Here is an 18010-nt window from a genome sequence, read left to right as displayed (position 1 = left end):
GTCAGCCACCGGTTTAGACAAGCACAGGATCTCTTGGGACACATCTCAGGGTAAGTGGTTCACTCGAACCAGGGCTGTGGGCATCTGGTGCAGAGTGGTGAAGTGTTGCGGATACGCCTGACCCGGAGAATGGTGTTGGTTTCTTTGCTGGATAAATCTGGTCCCTACGGGAGACTGGAGTATTTGTTGAAGTCAGCAAAGGTCCTCTGGGGTTCTTGATATTGCTGGCTGCAGGCCACGCTGATTTCTGGAAGCAAGGACGCTGGAGGAGGAGACAGACTGATAGGGCTGGGGCCAAGTCAGTCGTAGCCTTCACTGCTGAACAGCTCTTTGGTTCTTCTTAGGTCATCGAATCTGAAGAGGCAAGGTTCAGGGGTGCTCCTAAATACTAGATTTAGGAGTGTTACAGGTGTGTGCAGGTTGGGAGCCACGGGTCCCTTTCCTATGGTGTCTATACCCTCTATTATGCCACCCTCCAGTGGGAGGAGGGCGTAGGCCTTTTCCAAATTGGGTGCATCCCATCATCTTCAAGAAATGTCAGGGACTGAGATGTGTGCTTCACTTTCCTCCCTCATCTGAGGGGTGGCATTGGCAAAGTTGGGCACACCTCCCTTCCTGGCTAGGTTTTCCCTCCAGCCCAAAGTGAGGATCAGAACCAGTGGGTACCAGTTCCTGAAAGCAGCAAAAGGCTGGGGGGTAGCTCACAAAGGCAGCAGGCCTTTGAAGCGTCCCCTTCGTAGACCCTGCCCATGCTGGAGGAGGAGGAGGAGGCATGAAACCTCTGCCCAGTATGGGATTTGTTTCAGGACCCAGAGAACGGAGGCTCTCTACCAAGGGGTCCAGAAACCTCTCTGGTGGTGGTAGATGGATGGTAGCCAGTCAGGAACCACACCAAGGCTGGTCGTTTTTCAGGGGGCATCTCTAGGGTTGCTATCTGAGAGCATTTTACATTAAATCCTACACTGGCATCAGTGCAGGTTTAATATGCTGAGAAGTTTGGTACAAAACTTCCCAGTTGTCAGTGGAGCCATTCTGAAGCTGTGGAGTTCGTAATGACAACCTCCCAGCCCCTATACTCAAAATGGCTTCACTTCACTTACAATGCCTATGAATGGTACAGACAGTGTTGGGTTATAGTGCTCATGCAGATATGCCCTCACCAGTGGCATGGCGCACCCTGCCTTTAGGGCTGTAAGGTCTGCTAGAGGGGTGACTTGCCCATGCAACAGGCAGTGTTGGGAGGCATGGCACCAGGGGTGGGTGCCATGTTGACTCTTCACTTTAGTCTGCACCAGAACACGCAGCCTGAAGGGGTAGTGGTGTGTGAGTGTTCAGGTGATAGGTTTCAGTGGGTGGCATAATACATGCTGCAGCCCTCAGAGACCCTCTCTAGTCTCAAGAACCTTGGTACCAGGGGTACCTTTTACAAGAGATTTACAGGTCGCTCAGAGGTGTGCCAATTGTGGAGACTAAAGTACTGTTTTGGGAAGGCATACAGGCCCTGGAACCTGATTGACATGGACCCAGGGCACACTCATTCAAATTGGCATCAGGTATCTGGCAACATGTTAGGGGGTAACCATGCAAAAAGGGGCACTTTCCTACAGTACCGTAGTGGCACCTGTAACAGAACTAAACACCAAAAAACAGCCACAAAAAACATCTGGACTGACCAATGTCAAAAGGCCTTTGACACCCTGGAGGTAGCTGTGTGCTCAGCACCTGCTCTAAAAGCTCCAGATTTTAGCATAATTTGTTGTCCAGACTGGTGCTTCCGAATATGGAATTGGGGCAGTACTGTCACAGCTGAAGGACTAGGGTCTGGATCAACCAGTTGCCTTTATCAGTAGGTGTCTCCTCCCCGGAGATCAGCATTGGAGTGGCACTGAGAGGCAAACCTTAGCTTCTTCAGGGACCAGACCACAGCAAAGACCCTACCTGTTTGGGACTCACATCAGAGTTCAAACTGGTTACAGACCTCTCAGGTGATTGATGCAGATGACGGCAGAGAACCCTTAAACTATGGAGGTGGCACATTTTCCTACAGCCTATGGACTTTACAGTGGAACACCTGGGACTGACCATGCCTTTCAGACGGCCTTTCAAGGTTCTTCCACGTATCTACCAGGATACGGTTTAGTGGCCCATCACCTTCCGTCTGGGGGTGGGCATGTATGGAAATGTCTTTTTGCATGATCATCCCAAACGTTTTGACCTGATGCTGCTGGTGATTTTTCGGATTCTAGGGTGCACTGAGGCGAGCTAACCAGACCTCATGCCAGTGTACTAACCCATTACAAAATGTATGTTGAATTGGCAATCCCGCAATGGAAAAGGCAGTCTAACTCATAAGTCCCTAGTACAGGGTTCTACAACATTTTATATAATAAGACCTACTAATGTTCAATAAAGATCACACTGAGCTTCTGTTATTAGTGCTGTTTAGACAACATTACGTTGGTGGCTACCCTATGCAGGACTGCCAGTGGTCATTGCCTCAGTGCATCAGGCATAGTTGCAAGTAGTAATGCAAGAAAGGTTTTATCAACTTGGAATGTAGATATATGCACAAGTTACTTACCTTCGGTAACAATATATCTGTAAGAAACATTAGTTAGTGCTAGATTCTTTACCTTAGAAGATCCCCAGGCGTCAGACTGGATTCAGAAAGTTTGTCAGCAGTACCCCTGCGCGTCGCTAGGCGTCGTCTGCGGCTCCGCGTCAGTCACCGGCGTTGTGATCGCCGGAATGACGTTGGAGTACTTAGACGACGCCCTCGCTCGCAGACGTCAGTTCTGTAAATAGTGTTCCGCACCAGTAACGCAGAGCCATGATAGAAACCAACACTGGTGCCATGAAACTAGGGCCCTGAAAGGGATGTCCTTAACCCTAGATATCGGTTCGCAGAACGGGGAGGATGGGTGGGGCGGTAAGGAATCTAACACTAACTAATGTTTCTTACAGATATATCGTTACCGAAGGTAAGTAACTGGTGCATCAGAAAGAAACACGTTAGTGATAGATTCCTTACCTTAGAATAGATACCCCAGCAATACCAACCCCCGTCGTGGGTCTGCGAACCAAGATCACACCAGAAAGTCCTGGAGAACAGAACAGCCGAAAAAGCCATCTCTCCGGACTTGGCTGTCCAGGCAGTAGTGCCTTGCAAATGTGTGCAGCGAGGCCCACGTAGCTGCCTGACGAACAACTTACTTACCTTCAGTAAAGATATATCTGTAATTTAGTAGTTAGTTAGATTCCTTACCTTAGAATAACCCCCAGGCGTCAGACTGGATCCGGAAAATTTTGCATAGCAGTACCCCAGGGCATCGGTAGGCATCGTCAGCGGCTCCGCGTCCGTCGTCGGCATCTGGATGATGTCGGAGTACTTAGATGCCGCCCTCGCGCGCTGACGTCAGTTCTTATACACAGCTTTTCCGCACCAGAAAACGCAGAGCCATGATAAAAACCGACACTGGTGCCATGAAACTAGGGCCCTCAAAGGGAAGAACCTTAACCCTAGATATCGGTTCGCAGAACGGGGAGGATGTGTGGGGTGGTGAAGAATCTAACTAACTAATGTTTCTTACAGATATATCGTTACTGAAGGTAAGCAACTTGTTCATCTCAAAGAAGCACATTAGTTAGATTTCTTACCTTAGAATAGATTCCCCAGCAATACCAACCCTGGTGGTGGGTCTGCGAACCAAGATCACACCAGAAAGTCCTGGAGAACGGAACGGCCAAAGAAGCCATCTCTCCGGACTGGGCTGTCCAGGCAGTAGTGTCTAGCAAACGTGTGCAGCGAGGCCCACGTAGCTGCCTGACAGATGTCATGCAAGGGGACTCCCCGACCCAGGGCAGTAGGAGCCGCAGTGGCCCAAGTGGAATGGGCCCTCAGCCCAACAGGAGGCTCCTTTTTCGCCCAGGAGTAGCAAACCTTGTTGCACAAGACGTCCCACCAAGAGATGGTTCGTTTGTGCACCGCCCGTCCCTTCTTCGCGCCCACGTAACCAACAAAGAGCTGGTCATCCACCCGGAACTGGCGTGTGCGGTCCAGATAGAAAGAGAGCGCACGTTTTGGTCCAGACGGTGGAGCCTCTCTTCCTCTTTCGAGGGATGCGGAGGCGGAAAGAAGGTGGGCAAGGCGATAGACAGCCCAATGTGGAAGGCTGTGACTACCTTGGGCAGGAAAGAGGGACGCGCTCTTAAAACAACCCTATCCGGATGGACAGAAAGGAAAGGAGGTTTAGAAGAAAGAGCCTGGAGCTCACTCACTCTCTTGGCAGAGGTGATGGCAACCAGGAATGCAGTCTTAAGAGTTAGAAGACGAAGAGGGCAATTGTGAAGTGGCTCGAAAGGAGGGCACATCAAAAAAGTCGGACCCAGGTTCAAGGTTCAAGGAGGAAACATGTGAGTGATGCCCTTCAAGAATCTATTTACAACCGGGGACTTGAAAAGAGAAGGCTGATCAGGAAGCCGTAAGAAGGCTGAAATGGCAGAGAGGTAGCCCTTGATAGTGCCCGGAGCAGAGCCCTGCTGGGCAAGAGAAAGAAGAAAGAGGAGAACCTCTGAAAGAGGGGCAGAAAGGGGATCCACAGCCTTTGTGTGCACCATGCCACAAATTTGTTCCACCTGCAGGCGTATACCGTTTTCGAGGAGGGATGCCTGGCTGCCAGAATGACATCACAGACTTCAGGAGGCAAGTCAAATGGTCTCAACCGCCGCCGCTCAATCTCCACGCATGGAGGTGGAGGCTGGACAGGTTCGGGTGAAGGACCGTCCCCTGCTGCTGCGACAGAAGGTACTCCTGAAAAGACAGACGAATCGGGGGATCGACTGACATGCTGAGTAGCTCAGGATACCAGTACCTTCGTGCCCAGTCCGGAGCCACAAGGATGACTTGGGCCCAGTCGCGCCTCATCTTCTTCAGCACTCTGGGCAGAAGTGGTATAGGCGGAAAGGCGTACAACAGACCGCAACTCCACTCGCGAAGAAAAGCGTCTCCAAGCGAGTGCCGCATTGGAATTTCCAATGCGCAGGACTGATGACATTGCACGTTCCCTTCTGTGGCGAATATATCCAACTAAGGCTCTCCCCACTGCCGAAAGAGGCCTTGCGCCACGTCAGAATTCAGACGCCATTCGTGATCCGTCATCCACCTGCAGCTGAGTTTGTCCGCCCTGGCGTTCAGGGAACCTGCCAGGTGTTGAACCACCAGGGTGACGCCCTGGTGTTCCAGCCATGTCCAGAGGCGCAGAGCCTCCTGACAGAGGGTCCACGACCCCACCCCGCCCTGTTTGTTGCAGTACCACATGGCGGTGGTGTTGTCCGTGAACACCTGCACTACACTTCCCCAGATAGAGGGAAGGAATGCCTTCAGTGCAAGAAGGATCGCCTGCAGCTCCAGAAGGTTGATATGGAGCCGGGACTCCGCCGGAGACCAGAGGCCTCTGATCTCCCTCTCTCCCATGTGGCCCCCCCCCATCCGAGGAAGGACAAATCTGTCACCAATACGTGCTCCGGTTGGGGAAGGGAGCGAGATCTGCTGCTGACCCAATCGCGGTTCGTGAGCCACCACGGCAACTGGCTCGCAGTGCCCTCAGAGATCAGGACATAGTCAGACAGGTTGCCCTGATGCTGTGCCCACTGAAACTTCAGGTCCCACTGCAGAGCCCGCATTCGCCACCTGGCGTGATGCACCAGACGGATGCAGGAGGCCATCAGCCCCAGGAGCCGCAGCGTCAACCTGACCGACACTCTGGATAAAAGCTGAAAGATCGGAATCAGAGCCTGAATATCCCAAACCCACTGGTCTGGGGGATAAACCAGAAACTGGGCTGAGTCCAGACCGCTCTGATGAAAGGAGCTTCTGAGAGGGGCACAGGTGCGACTTCGGCACATTGATGGAGAACCCCAGCAAGTGCAGGAGGTCCCTCGTGGTCTGGAGGTGGGAGACGACTGTTTGGGGCGAGCCCGCCGTCAACAACCAATCGTCGAGATAGGGGTAGACTGAAACCCCTAATCTGTGCAGATGAGCTGCGACCACCACCATCACTTTCGTGAACACCCGTGGGGTGCTGGTAAGGCCGAAGGGGAGCACGGTAAACTGAAAGTGCTCCTGGCCTACAGTGAACCGCAGGTAACGCCGGTGGGCCGGCAGGACGGGGATGTGGAAATACGCATCCTGCAAGTCCAACGCTACCATCCAGTCTTCTGGGTCCAGGGCAGCTAGGACCTGAGCCAAAGTCAGCATCTTGAACTTCTCCTTCGGGAGGATGCCGTTGATGCTCCGTAGGTTCAAGATGGGGCATAGGCCTCCTTTGCCCCATCTTGGACCTACCAGAAAGTAGTGGGAATAGCAACCACGTCCTACTTCTGGCCCAGGAACGCGCTCGATGGCCCCCTTGGCAAAGAGGGCCGTAGCTTCCTCCTGCAGAAGTTGCAAGTGATCCCCCGACATGCGGTGGTATTGCAGAGGCATGGCTGGAGGAGTCACCTCGAAGGGGAGGGAGTAGCCCCTTCGGACGATTTGCAGCACCCACCTGTCCGACGTGATGGTACGCCAGTGGGGGAGGTGATGGCGGACCCTGCCCCCCACTGTCATCGAATGGGCCTGAAATGATGGACTAGGAAGGCTTAGAGGCAGATGCTGTGGGTGTGGGTGTGGACTGACCTTGCCAGTGCCCCCGGTACCGCCACGGCGTTAACCACGTCCGCGACCGTGTTGAGACTGGGCCTGCGGCCTGTGGCTGGCTGGATGAGTGGGGGCGCCCCTTCTTGGCCATAAAAGGGGCGAAAAGCGGAAGTTTGCTGGCATTGGCCCAGGCCCAAGGATTTGGCCGTAGCCCTGGAATCCTTAAAACGTTCCAGCGCACTATCCACTTTGTCACCAAAGAGGCGACGGCCATCGAAGGGCATGTCCATGAGGGTAGCCTGGACATCCCCCGAAAAGTTGGCGGATCTCAGCCAGGTCGTTGCAATCGCCCTACCCAGCGAGTCCGTGGTGTCAAGTCCACACCTGATGGAATAGCGTGCTGCATCCTGCCCTTCCGCCAGGGCTTGGGTGAGCCATGCTCGGGCCTCCTAAGGGCACTGTGGCAGCACCTCCACAACCGTATCCCACAGAGAGTAGGTGTAACGGCCCAAAAGGCAGGCGGTGTTGACAGACCGCAGCCCCAAACTCAGGGAGGAGAACAATTTCTTCCCAAACTGATCGTACTTTTTGGATTCCTGATCCGGAGGAGCGGTCGGGAATGCGGTTTGGGATGTAGAGGCCTGGATCACCAGACTCTCGGGGGTGGGGTGAACGGACAGGAACCTAGGGTTGCCCGGAGCCGGGCGGTGGCGTCGGGCCACGTTCTGATCCACAGGGAGGCCTGTGGAGGGCTTGGACCAGGTGCCCAACAGAACGTAGGTGAGGGCTTCGTTGAACGGCAGTTGAGGCTCCGAGGAGCTTGCCTGCGGTTTGAGCACCTCAGTGAGGTTAGTCCTCACGGCCGCGACAGCGAGCTCAAGAGCCAAGGCCTTGGCCGCCCTGTTCAACACCACGCTGTAAGCAGCCCCCTCCTCCGAAGCCACGGAGGGAGGAGAGACGAATCCAGTGTCGGGCAAAGTGTCCAGACCACTGGCCTCCCATAGCTTGTCTGCCCAGTCCTGGCTCAACTGGCACTGCAGTGCCAGAGGGTCCTCAGACCCCTCCCAGTACTCCTCGTCATCACTCTCCTGATAGTCAGGGAAAAATGATGGAGCCGGGCGTAGGTGAATTGCTCACCCATCGGTGCCGGGACTGCGGACGACGTCATCCGGGGACAGCGTTGTGGGCGACACCCTCGGGGTCGGTGCCAGCGGAGGAGTCGGAATGTCGACTGGTGACGACCCGGATCCAGGCCTGGATCCTGTGGGGCCCTGCGGCGTCGGGACCGGAGTCAACGATGGCACCGGGGACGGAGCCGCCAGCCCGCTAGGGCTCCCAGACGGACCCGCAGGGTCTGACGGAGGGAAGTGAGTCCTCATGGCCACGAGGAAGTCACGTATCTCCTCCGGCGTCACGTGCAGCCCAGGGACCGGCGAGTATTGAGCTGGGCACGGTGCTTGCGGCTCTGGCAGTGCCGCGTGGGCGATGTCGCCCGAACCACGTGGGCGGTGTCACCCAAGCCGCGTGGGAGGTGTCGCCTGAGCCGCGTGGGCGGTGTCGCCCGAACCCCCGGCCGCGTCGCACGAGCATCGGGGGGAGTCAGAAGAGCGATGATGCCTCTTAGACTTCTTTTTCGAATGCCTCGACTTACCTGAGGACTTGGAGCCCGACGAGTGGTGGTGACTCGTCGAGCGGCGATGATTGCGGCTCCGCGACCGGTCCCTCGACTTCCTCCTAGACCAGGACCTCAAGGGGCGCGGAGCCGACTGCCGGAGCTTGAGCCGCTTACGGCACCGCTCCCATCTAGCCTTCGAGGTCAAGGCACGGCAGTTGGGGCACGACTTATCATCGTGGTCGGCCCCGAGACAGTAAAGGCACCGACGGTGGGGGTCGGTAACCGACATCAAGCGGTGACAGTCCTCGCAAGGTTTAAACCCAGGCATCCCTATCGGCACCGCGAGTGATCAAAATAGATCAAAAAAGTTAGTAAAAAAATGACTAAGAGTACTGCTCTTCCCGGATCTGCGCTTGCTAGTGCGGAAAAAAGAAGTGACATCAGAGCGCGAGGGCGGTGTCTAAGTACTCCAACGACATCATCCCGGCGATTACGGCGCCGATGGACGCGGAGCCGCAGACGACGCCTAGCGTCGCGCAGGGGTACTGCTGACAAAAACTTTCCGGATCCAGTCTGACGCCTGGGGATATTCTAAGGTAAGGAATCTAACACTAACGTGTTTCTTTCAGATTTTGGAAATTTCACCATTTGTCACCAAACATCACCCTATGAGTTCTGAAAATACAAACATTTTCATCTTGAACACTCACTTTTCAATTTTGAATACATATGTTAATTCATCCAAGTAATAGCCTCTAATTTAGTAGTCTGGGCTGCACATAGGGGGGCTACTTACAGGTAGGTGAAAAGCTACTCAGTGATGCCTGCCATACTATACGGTACAAACAACACCAAGGGTATGTAATTTGGAGTGTCTACCCAGGCCTGAAGAACTAATTGTGCCATTTTGTGTTTGAAAAAGTACAAAGTGGCTTCCAGGTGCTACTGCAGCCTGGATTAGCAGTTTAAAACTGCTAGATCAAATTTCCCATTTAAATCAATGGCAAAGTCCTCACTTTCCTTACCATTATATGCAAGTCTCCCCTAAGGAAGGCTAATAGACACTTGAGGCAGGGAGCTGCATATTATTAAGTAGGATATATACTTTCAATATGTACTAACAGCAAAACTTCAAAGTTTTCGTTTTTGGTGTGGAAAAGTTATTAACCCCTTTGGCAAACGAAGTTACTGGCTGATCTCTCAGTACGGCTAACTTCTGAATGGGACTACTAAAATGGGTAATTCAAGCCAGCAAATTAATTGGGACATTAAACCAGACTTGATGCCTTTGTTGGGATTGAATTTTGGAATAGTATTATAGGCCTAATATATTCAATATAACCTCGTAATTATGATAAACTGGTATTTAGAGTACGTTAAGGCCACATATAGGCCGATGATTCACTTATTCCGTAGTTCGCCCTATTGGTATAGCTGAAGCCATTTTGTTTCGTTTCTCTATGTGCAAACGCTGTTTCCCAGAAACCACGTGATTATGCTTTCTGCTCGAAACCACTGTGGCAGCCAAAACTGCTTACGATAGTTGCTAGCTGGTAGCTCAAGGAAGACTCAAGGTCACACCTGCCCTTCTAGTGGGATGCGCACATTCTAGAAGAGCCTGTTCCTGTACTCCCCGGGCTCTGGATAGACAGGGAGGCACCTTAATGACCTGCCCCCAGAATAGCTTAGGCCTAGGCTACTAGCAAATCAATTGTGCCTTATATGGGTATTCCTCTTGGCTTACTGGCAAGTTGTGTTTTTCCTTGTAGGGTTTCATCTTGAACACATGAAATGTATATAAGCTTTGTACTTTGAACGAGTAACCAGTCTCCTCTGCACACCTCCGAGGGTAGTGTAGACTGAGGCTCCCCTGTCAAGGCTTGCATTTGAAGAATAAACGATTGAACCTTCTCCATTGCCGACTGAATTATTATAACGTATATTGGTTTATGGGCTATTGGTAAGTATAGCCCGGTAGATTTATTTTGAATCCTTCAGTTGGCGACTCCGCCGGGACTCCGCGATAGAGTCGTCCCCTCCTGTAAGCAGGGGTGACGGGACAAGGAGGAGTTCTGGCCGAGGGGGTGGACAGAAAGAAGATCCTGATTTGAGACACCCGTTTGTGGTATGAAAACAAGCCGCTCCACTCTCGAGCCCAGTATCCCTCCCAGCTGCTGAAGACCCTACGCCTGAGTCCTACGGGCCTAACCCGAGAGTAAAACGGACCGTGTCGGTCTGTTTAGGAGTCGGCAGCGGAGAATTCGCAATCTACCTGACTGCACCAGGTGAGTGATATTTACGATTTGAATTGGATGAGGATCGCTCAGAAGGAGTGTTTCCCCTTTTGGAATAACAGTTAACTGTCTTTGTTTTGAAGGTGGCCGGAGAAGCTGGACCACGAGGGAATCTGGGGATCTACCGTTGCGGCGAAGGCGCTGCACGGGTAGAGAACCCACGGACTTGTTTGGTGAATAATTGAGACTACATCTGATGCCCTAGCTGAGTACAGCGTTGCTCGCTTGGCCGAATTGTCTCCGGGAAAGCCCTGGGAGCAACTGGGTAAGCTAGGGTTCTGGAGCTACGCGCTCTGATGCCCGGCCCAACCAGAACAGGACCATGGGATGGCCTGTGAGAGAGTTCGTGGTTCGCCTATCAGGTGTTCTCAGAACAGTCTGACGACTGTTCCTTTCTGGTGAAATTTTGTTGGTCTGGAATTCTTGTGAATCGGTTCCCCGAACAGGAGTCGACGGGCTCTGTTCGTATTTGAAGACGTCATTTGCATTGAATAGGTTTTGAGAAAATATTCGCCTTGCACTGTTTTACAGCACTTTATTGTGATAAATGAATGACGAATGAATGAGTGACTGATGACAAAGGACGCGTCTGAATGGATGTGTATTGTGTGACTTTGTGTTAATAGAACGAGTACAACGAGAAAGTATAATGTCTTGTTTCAGTAAAATATGTTTTGGGTGCTGCTGTCGGCGAGGTGCGCGGCTTGAAGAAAGACAGCCGGCCCCTCCTGAGGGCAGCCCCAGCTACGATATGTATGTCAAACATGGTTTACAACCGATTTTGTTTAATACTCTTTGGAATAAATATACAAAGGATAATGCGAGCTTACAATGGCCTCTAGCGGGGTCTTTTGATGAGCAAAAGATTAATTACATACAGAACAAATTATTTATGAAAAAAAGTCGTCAGTCGATATTTGATTCCTTGAACCTATGGTTAAAGGAGGCAAAAAGACGACGAATTAGGGAGGAGAAGTTGGGTAGACTGAAAAGTGGGCAGACAGTTACTCAGAAAGCAGTGGCATACGATAAGGGAAAGGTGGAAGAGAATATTGAGCAAATGGATCGACAGTTTCGATTAGATACAAATAAAAGCTATGTGGCTAGACCGGAGACAGGAGATGAATTAGAAGAATTGCTGGATGCCCGTCCACCTCCCCCTTATGCCCCTCAAGGCTTGTATCCAACGGTGCCTGTATTGCGAGCTGATCAGATGAGGGCCGTTCCGGCCGCCAAACCACCAACTGGGATGGTCACTACGGCCCCTGACGGTGGATCGGGACTTGATGCCCAGGTCTCCCCTCCTTCTCTTCGACTAACTACCTCACCCCTAATATCCCTTCGGCCGGACACGGCAGTCCCTTCTCCCTTGCACCCTGTGTTCTTCTCCCCTCTGACTCAGACCACAATTAGCCCGGGTGCAACGCCCAAGCGACCGATGACAGACTTGAGTGATCAGCGAGCTTTCACTCGGTCGTTGCTAGGGCAGGAGCAGAGAAGGGCTATTATAGTACAGGCATCCCAGTGGATGCGAAATCCTATCTATACCGTAGAAGATATTTGGAGTACTATGAAAGATTTTGAGCCTGTTGCACAACAACTGGCCTCAGAAAGCATGGCAATTCGGCTGATTTCCTTATGGGAACAACATTTTGAGGAAGGACTTCCGGCGCAAATATTGCGTGATATAAGAGATCATGCTCATAAATTCCATCTCACGATTGAGGAAGTCTATCAGAATGTGACAACGTTGTTGAATTATAGAGAACGGGTGCACCGAAAGAGTGCGGAATGGGGAACTCAACACCAGCACCCCATGAGAGAGGTGCATCCTCTCTTCTTCCCGGAAGTTCCCGAGATAAGAGACAATGGGGGTTCTATTACTAGAGCACGCGTGGACGCTAGGCTTCAGGAACAATGGGTTTACACCCCTTGGAAACGAAGCGAGGTCCTTACGTTAAAAGCCCAGCTCCCTGACCCTCGTAAAAATCCTACAGCTTATTATAAAGAATTGACCGAAGCGGCCAATTCGGCCATCATGACCATAGCTGACATAGAGTTATTTTTTGGTCTCCTGATTCCAGTGGATATCTGGAGACAGATACATGACACAGATCATACCCCCGAATTAGGAGGAACATGGGATCAATTAAAGAATTGGGATAAGGAACGGAATCCAGGTGAAAAGCCCCGGGATGAAATATTGGCAGTACCGGATAAAATTGTAGCCTACATGAAGACTCTCCTCCCTCAGCGGAAAGTAGACTGGGATAAATTAACGGCGTGTAAACAGAAAAAGGACGAGAGTGTGTCCGATTTCTTCACTCGATTTGAGAAAGTTTTTATTGACTTCAGCGGCCAAGACCTCTCTACGGAGGGAGGAATTCGACTATTTGTAAATAGGTTTGTCACAAATTTGCTTTCGGAAGTTATGTCCCGCCTCCAATGGGCTGAGAGCACGTGGACTACGGCTGCGCCGTCTGTTATCCTTAGTATGGCCCAATATTATGAACATCGTGAGAATGAGAGTAAGGAAAGGTCAGAGAAAAAGACTAAGGATCTGAAAACTAGAGTGCTGCTACAGCAAGTTAGTAGAGGGCAGAATTCAGGACGAGGAGTGCGAGGTTCGTGCCAACGGGGCCAGACGGTAGGGAGAGGTAGAGGGGGCCCTCCAAATATTGGAATAAATCAATGTTCCTATTGTAAGGAAGAAGGAGATTGGAGGGCGGATTGCCCTCTATTGCAAGGCAGGAACGGATCAAGTAGAGGACGAGGACGAGGTCGAGGAAACATAGATCAAAACAGTATGAGAAGGGAGGAATCACAGCAGGAGGGTTTCCGTAAGAATCATTTTGACGACCCTCAGAATAGACAATACTACAATGAGACTTACCAGGAGGATAGGTACGATGGACGGGATTACGCATGAGACAGCCAAGGACAGAGCGGGGGCCATATTACAGTACCAGTTGACCAAGAGGGACCTTATGTACAAGGAGAACTGTTGGGTACATCGGGGAAGTTTCTAGTGGTAACTGGGGTGATGAGTAGTTCAGTCGCCCGTACACTGGTCCCAGGGGCAGCTCTGTCTGGCCACAATAATGTATCAGTGGGATTCTCTGGAATAACGGTAGTACGCCCCGTTTCAAAACCTTTGCCTTTTACGATTGGTCCCATTTCCATGCATACACCCTTCCTTCTCACTTCTAATTGTGGCGAAAACCTGTTAGGATTGGATATCTTGAAACGATTACATGCCCGTATTTATTGTTCCCTGATGGTGTTTTTCTGACAATGCAGAAGCCATCTGTAGAAATGACCCAATATTTTGCTAAAACTGAGACCTTGCCTCCCGAATTCTCTACTATTCCTCAGACGTTATGGGCCACAGGGGACACCGATGTAGGTCTGTTAAGAATAGCCCCTGTGTCAATAACCGTGAAACCAAATGCGCAGATGCCTCGCATACCGCAGTATAAAATTTCACCAGAAGGTGAACAGGCCTTGTTACATATCATTCGTGACCTTATTAAGAAAGGAGTAGTGGAAGAAACAGCTGCTAATGTCTGTAATAGCCCAATTTTGCCGATTTTGCAGAAAACACCAATTGATGGTGCCCCTGATTATAAGTCAGCATATCGTTTTGATAAATAGTAATCCCTCAGTATCCAGTAGTACCAGATATTACGGCAATTCTTACGATGATTCCCCCTACTGCACAATATTTTTCTGTCATAGATTTAAAGAACGATGTCTTTAGCATCCCAATACACTCTGAGAGCAGACATATCTTCGGATTCTCATTAGGAGGCCGAAGCTTTAGATTTACGCGCGCACCCCAAGGCTATACAGAAAGCCCTAGCATATATAGCCAGGCTTTGAAAGCAGTCCTAGATGAATTAATTTTGCCTGCCGGTAATGCGATCATCCAATATGTGGATGATATTTTGGTGTCCTCCGATACAGAAGAAGGCTGCAAAGAAGCGACTGTGAAATTGTTACATCATTTGGCTGATAAAGGAAACAAAGTCTCTGTAACAGCGGGACCAGGAAAGGGCAGGAGACGTGTTTTAGTGATACCGGTTTTTAATTGTTCAAACCGCGAATCAGTACAAGTCCTGCGAACTGCTGCTCGTCGGGGTGATCTACTTCTCTCCCTGCGGCTCTTCCGGAGTACTCCCTCCTCTCTCCTCCGGACGGGGCTTCTCCTTCGGTGGGGCTCTGGAGGCTCCGTGCTGTCCACCCTCGCCGACACCAAGAAGGGAAAAGAAAAGAGAGGCGGGTATCAGTACTGCGGAACAGGTACTTCGCTGTAGGCTCAGGGAAGGGGCTGTGAGGGAAACACCCAGTGATGTGAACCCAGTCGGGTACGTGAGTCTAAAGCACTGGGGAGGGAATGTGCTAGTGGAGGTAACCCGGGACCCGACCCTCTGGCCTCTCCCCCCCTTTAAGTTATCCGTCTAGCTCTTTTCGTGAACCACCCCAGGAAGCGGTTACGCACCTCTGCGAGCCGTACCCCTCCTGGCGTACGGCTGGGCGGATCGTGGTGTTGGCCTCCAGGCGTTCCCGGTTCGTCCTCGGCTCTCCCGTCGGGTCCGCCCGTCTGTGGTGAGGTGTCCGGGATGCTCCCAGCGTTCGGCTCCCAGCTCCAGTCCCGATTCGACCTCTCCTCTTCTTCCGCGAGGCTGGCTTCGCTGATCCACCTGTTGCAGTTGCGCCACTCGGTCTCCCCGTCGCCTCGTCCTCCTCTTCGCCGCTCCTCTTCTCTGCTCTCTCGTCCTCCTCTTCTCCGCTCCTCCTCGCTGCTTCCCGCCACTCCGCTCTTCTCCTCACTGACCGCTCCTCCGGTGTAAAGACACACCTGGTGTTGGGCGTCTTCACCTTTTATCCACCTGTTGGGCCCCTCCTCCTCGGTTTCACCTTCGGTCTTGTTAAAGGGCCAGACGTCCTCCTCGTCACAGCTGTAGGTGTCCCGGCCGGTCCACTCCGAGAACTGCGTGGGCTGTGGAGAGAAGAGGGGGGGTCACATACGGTCAGGTCGCGCCCTACAGCGGGGCGCGCATGGTGGACCCCGTTACACACCTCCCCCTCAGGACACTTCCGATCGGGAAGTGGGTGGCGGGACAGGAAATCCGCCCCCGTGTTATCCACCCCCCTTTTGTGGCACACCCTGAAGGAGAAAGGCTGCAAAGCCAAAAACCAGCGCATGACCCTGGCATTAGCGGACTTGTTACGGGCCATCCACGTAAGAGGCGCATGGTCCGTGTATAGCGAGAAGGACCGGCCCTCAAGGTAATAGGCCAGTTTCTCTACGGCCCATCGAATAGCTAGGCACTCCTTTTCCACGGTGGCATATTTGAGTTCGCGAGGAAACAATTTTCTGCTGATGAACAGGATCGGATGATCCATCCCGTCTCTGCCTTCCTGCGAGAGAACTGCGCCGATCCCGTAATCGGACGCATCAGTGTGCAAAGAAAACGGACGCGTGAAATCCGGCGAGTTGAGTATCGGTGTTGAGGTGATCCTTTTCTTGAGCTCGGAAAAAGCGTCCAACATAACTGGAGTGGGTTTTGACAACGCGGCCTGTTTGAAGGTTGTCTGTAGGGCATCCGTGAGGGGGGCTGCTACCTGTGCAAAGCGTGGAATAAAACGTCTGTAGTATCCTATGAGCCCCAAAAACGCACGTAATTCTTTTTTTGTGGTGGGAAAGGGAGCCTCCGAGATGGCCCGTACTTTTTCGGTTTGGGGCTCTATAAGCCCATGACCCAGCACGTACCCCAGGTACTTTACTTTGTGAAAGGCTATTCTCGATTTCTTGGCGTGTATCTTCAATCCCGCTTGGTCGAGGGTCTCCAGCACTAGCTCTAAGTGTTCCAGGTGAGTCTTCCAGTCGGGGCTGAACACCACGATGTCGTCCAGATAGGCGGACGTAAAGGCTGTCAGACCACGTAGCACATTGTTCATAAGCCTCTGAAAGGTGGCGGGTGCTCCGTGCAGGCCAAACGGTAGCACCGTAAACTCGTAGTGTCCCTCAGCGGTTGAGAACGCGGTTTTGTGGCGGTCCTCCTCCCGGAGAGGGACCTGCCAGTACCCTTTTGTGAGGTCTATCGTGCTTATGAACTTAGCATCACCTAGCTTCTCGATGAGTTCATCTATCCGCGGGATGGGATAAGCGTCGAATTTAGAAATGTCATTCAAGGCGCGGAAGTCCATACAAAATCTTCTTGTACCGTCGGGTTTGGGTATTAGGACAATCGGACTAGACCAGTTACTATGGGAAGGGTGTATTACACCGAGTTTCAACATGTCGGCCACTTCGCGTCGTATGTCCTGTCGCCTGGCCTCCGGGATCCGGTAGGGGCGGAGTTTTATGGTCTTTCCTGGAACTGTGTCTATTCGATGTTCTGCCAGAGTGGTTTTTCCCGGAAGGTCTGAAAATACTTGTTCCTGTTTCCGAAGGACTTCCATCAACTCCTGTTTTTCTTCTTGTCTCAGGTCTTCGTTGAGGACTAGTTGTGGGATTGTGGTGAGGCATGGTTTCTTCTCCTCTTCCGCTAGGTGTATTTCGGTAGGGGGTTTCCCCAGCCATTTCTTCAACATGTTTATGTGATACACCTGCCTTTTCCTAGCGTTCATCTGTAGTCTGTAACTGGTGTTACCAATCGTTTCCACTACTTGATACGGCCCACTCCACTCGGCTTTAAACTTTTGCGTGGACGAGGGCAACAACACCAGTGCCCAATCCCCTTTTTCCATTGTCCTCCATTTTTTTCCTTTGTCGTAAACATTTTTTTGTTTGTTCTGGTGTTTCTCCAAATTGGCGAACGCCAGGTCCCGTAGCTTTCCTAGTTTGGAGCGCAGGTTACGGGCATATTCCAGGGTGTTTGCGATCTCTTCAGGGGTTTCTTTCTCCCAAGCCTCCTTGGTCATATCCAATAGCGATCTTGGCTGTCGCCCATACAGCATTTCAAAGGCTGAGACCCCTAAACTGCTTTGCGTCTGTCCTCTGATTACATACAAGGCAAGGGGGAGTACCTGATCCCACTCATTACTGTTGACCTCCAGCATTTTTCTCAATGTGGTTTTCAGGGTGCGGTTGTACCGTTCCACGAGTCCATCCGTTTGAGGGTGGTACACTGCGGTACGTATCTGGTGGATGTGTAGTACCTTACATACCTCTCCCATGAGGCGGGACACGAAGGGGGTCCCCTGGTCTGTTAGTATTTCCTTTGGGAAACCCACTCGTGCGAACAGTTCCAGCATTTTGTCTGCTATGTTTTTGGAGGTGGTAGAGGTAAGGGGAAAAGCCTCCGGGAATCTGGTGGCGTAGTCAACGATCACTAGGACATAGGAGTATCCTTTTTTTGTCTTCGGGAGAGGCCCGATGATGTCCATCCCTATTCTTTCGAACGGAACCCCTATGATGGGGAGGGGTTGCAAGGGCACCGCTGGGGGTCGGGTCAT

This window comes from Lissotriton helveticus, chromosome 1_1, assembly GCF_964261635.1.
Source record: "Lissotriton helveticus chromosome 1_1, aLisHel1.1, whole genome shotgun sequence".
NCBI lineage: Eukaryota > Metazoa > Chordata > Amphibia > Caudata > Salamandridae > Lissotriton > Lissotriton helveticus.
This window is presented reverse-complemented; position numbering follows the sequence as displayed.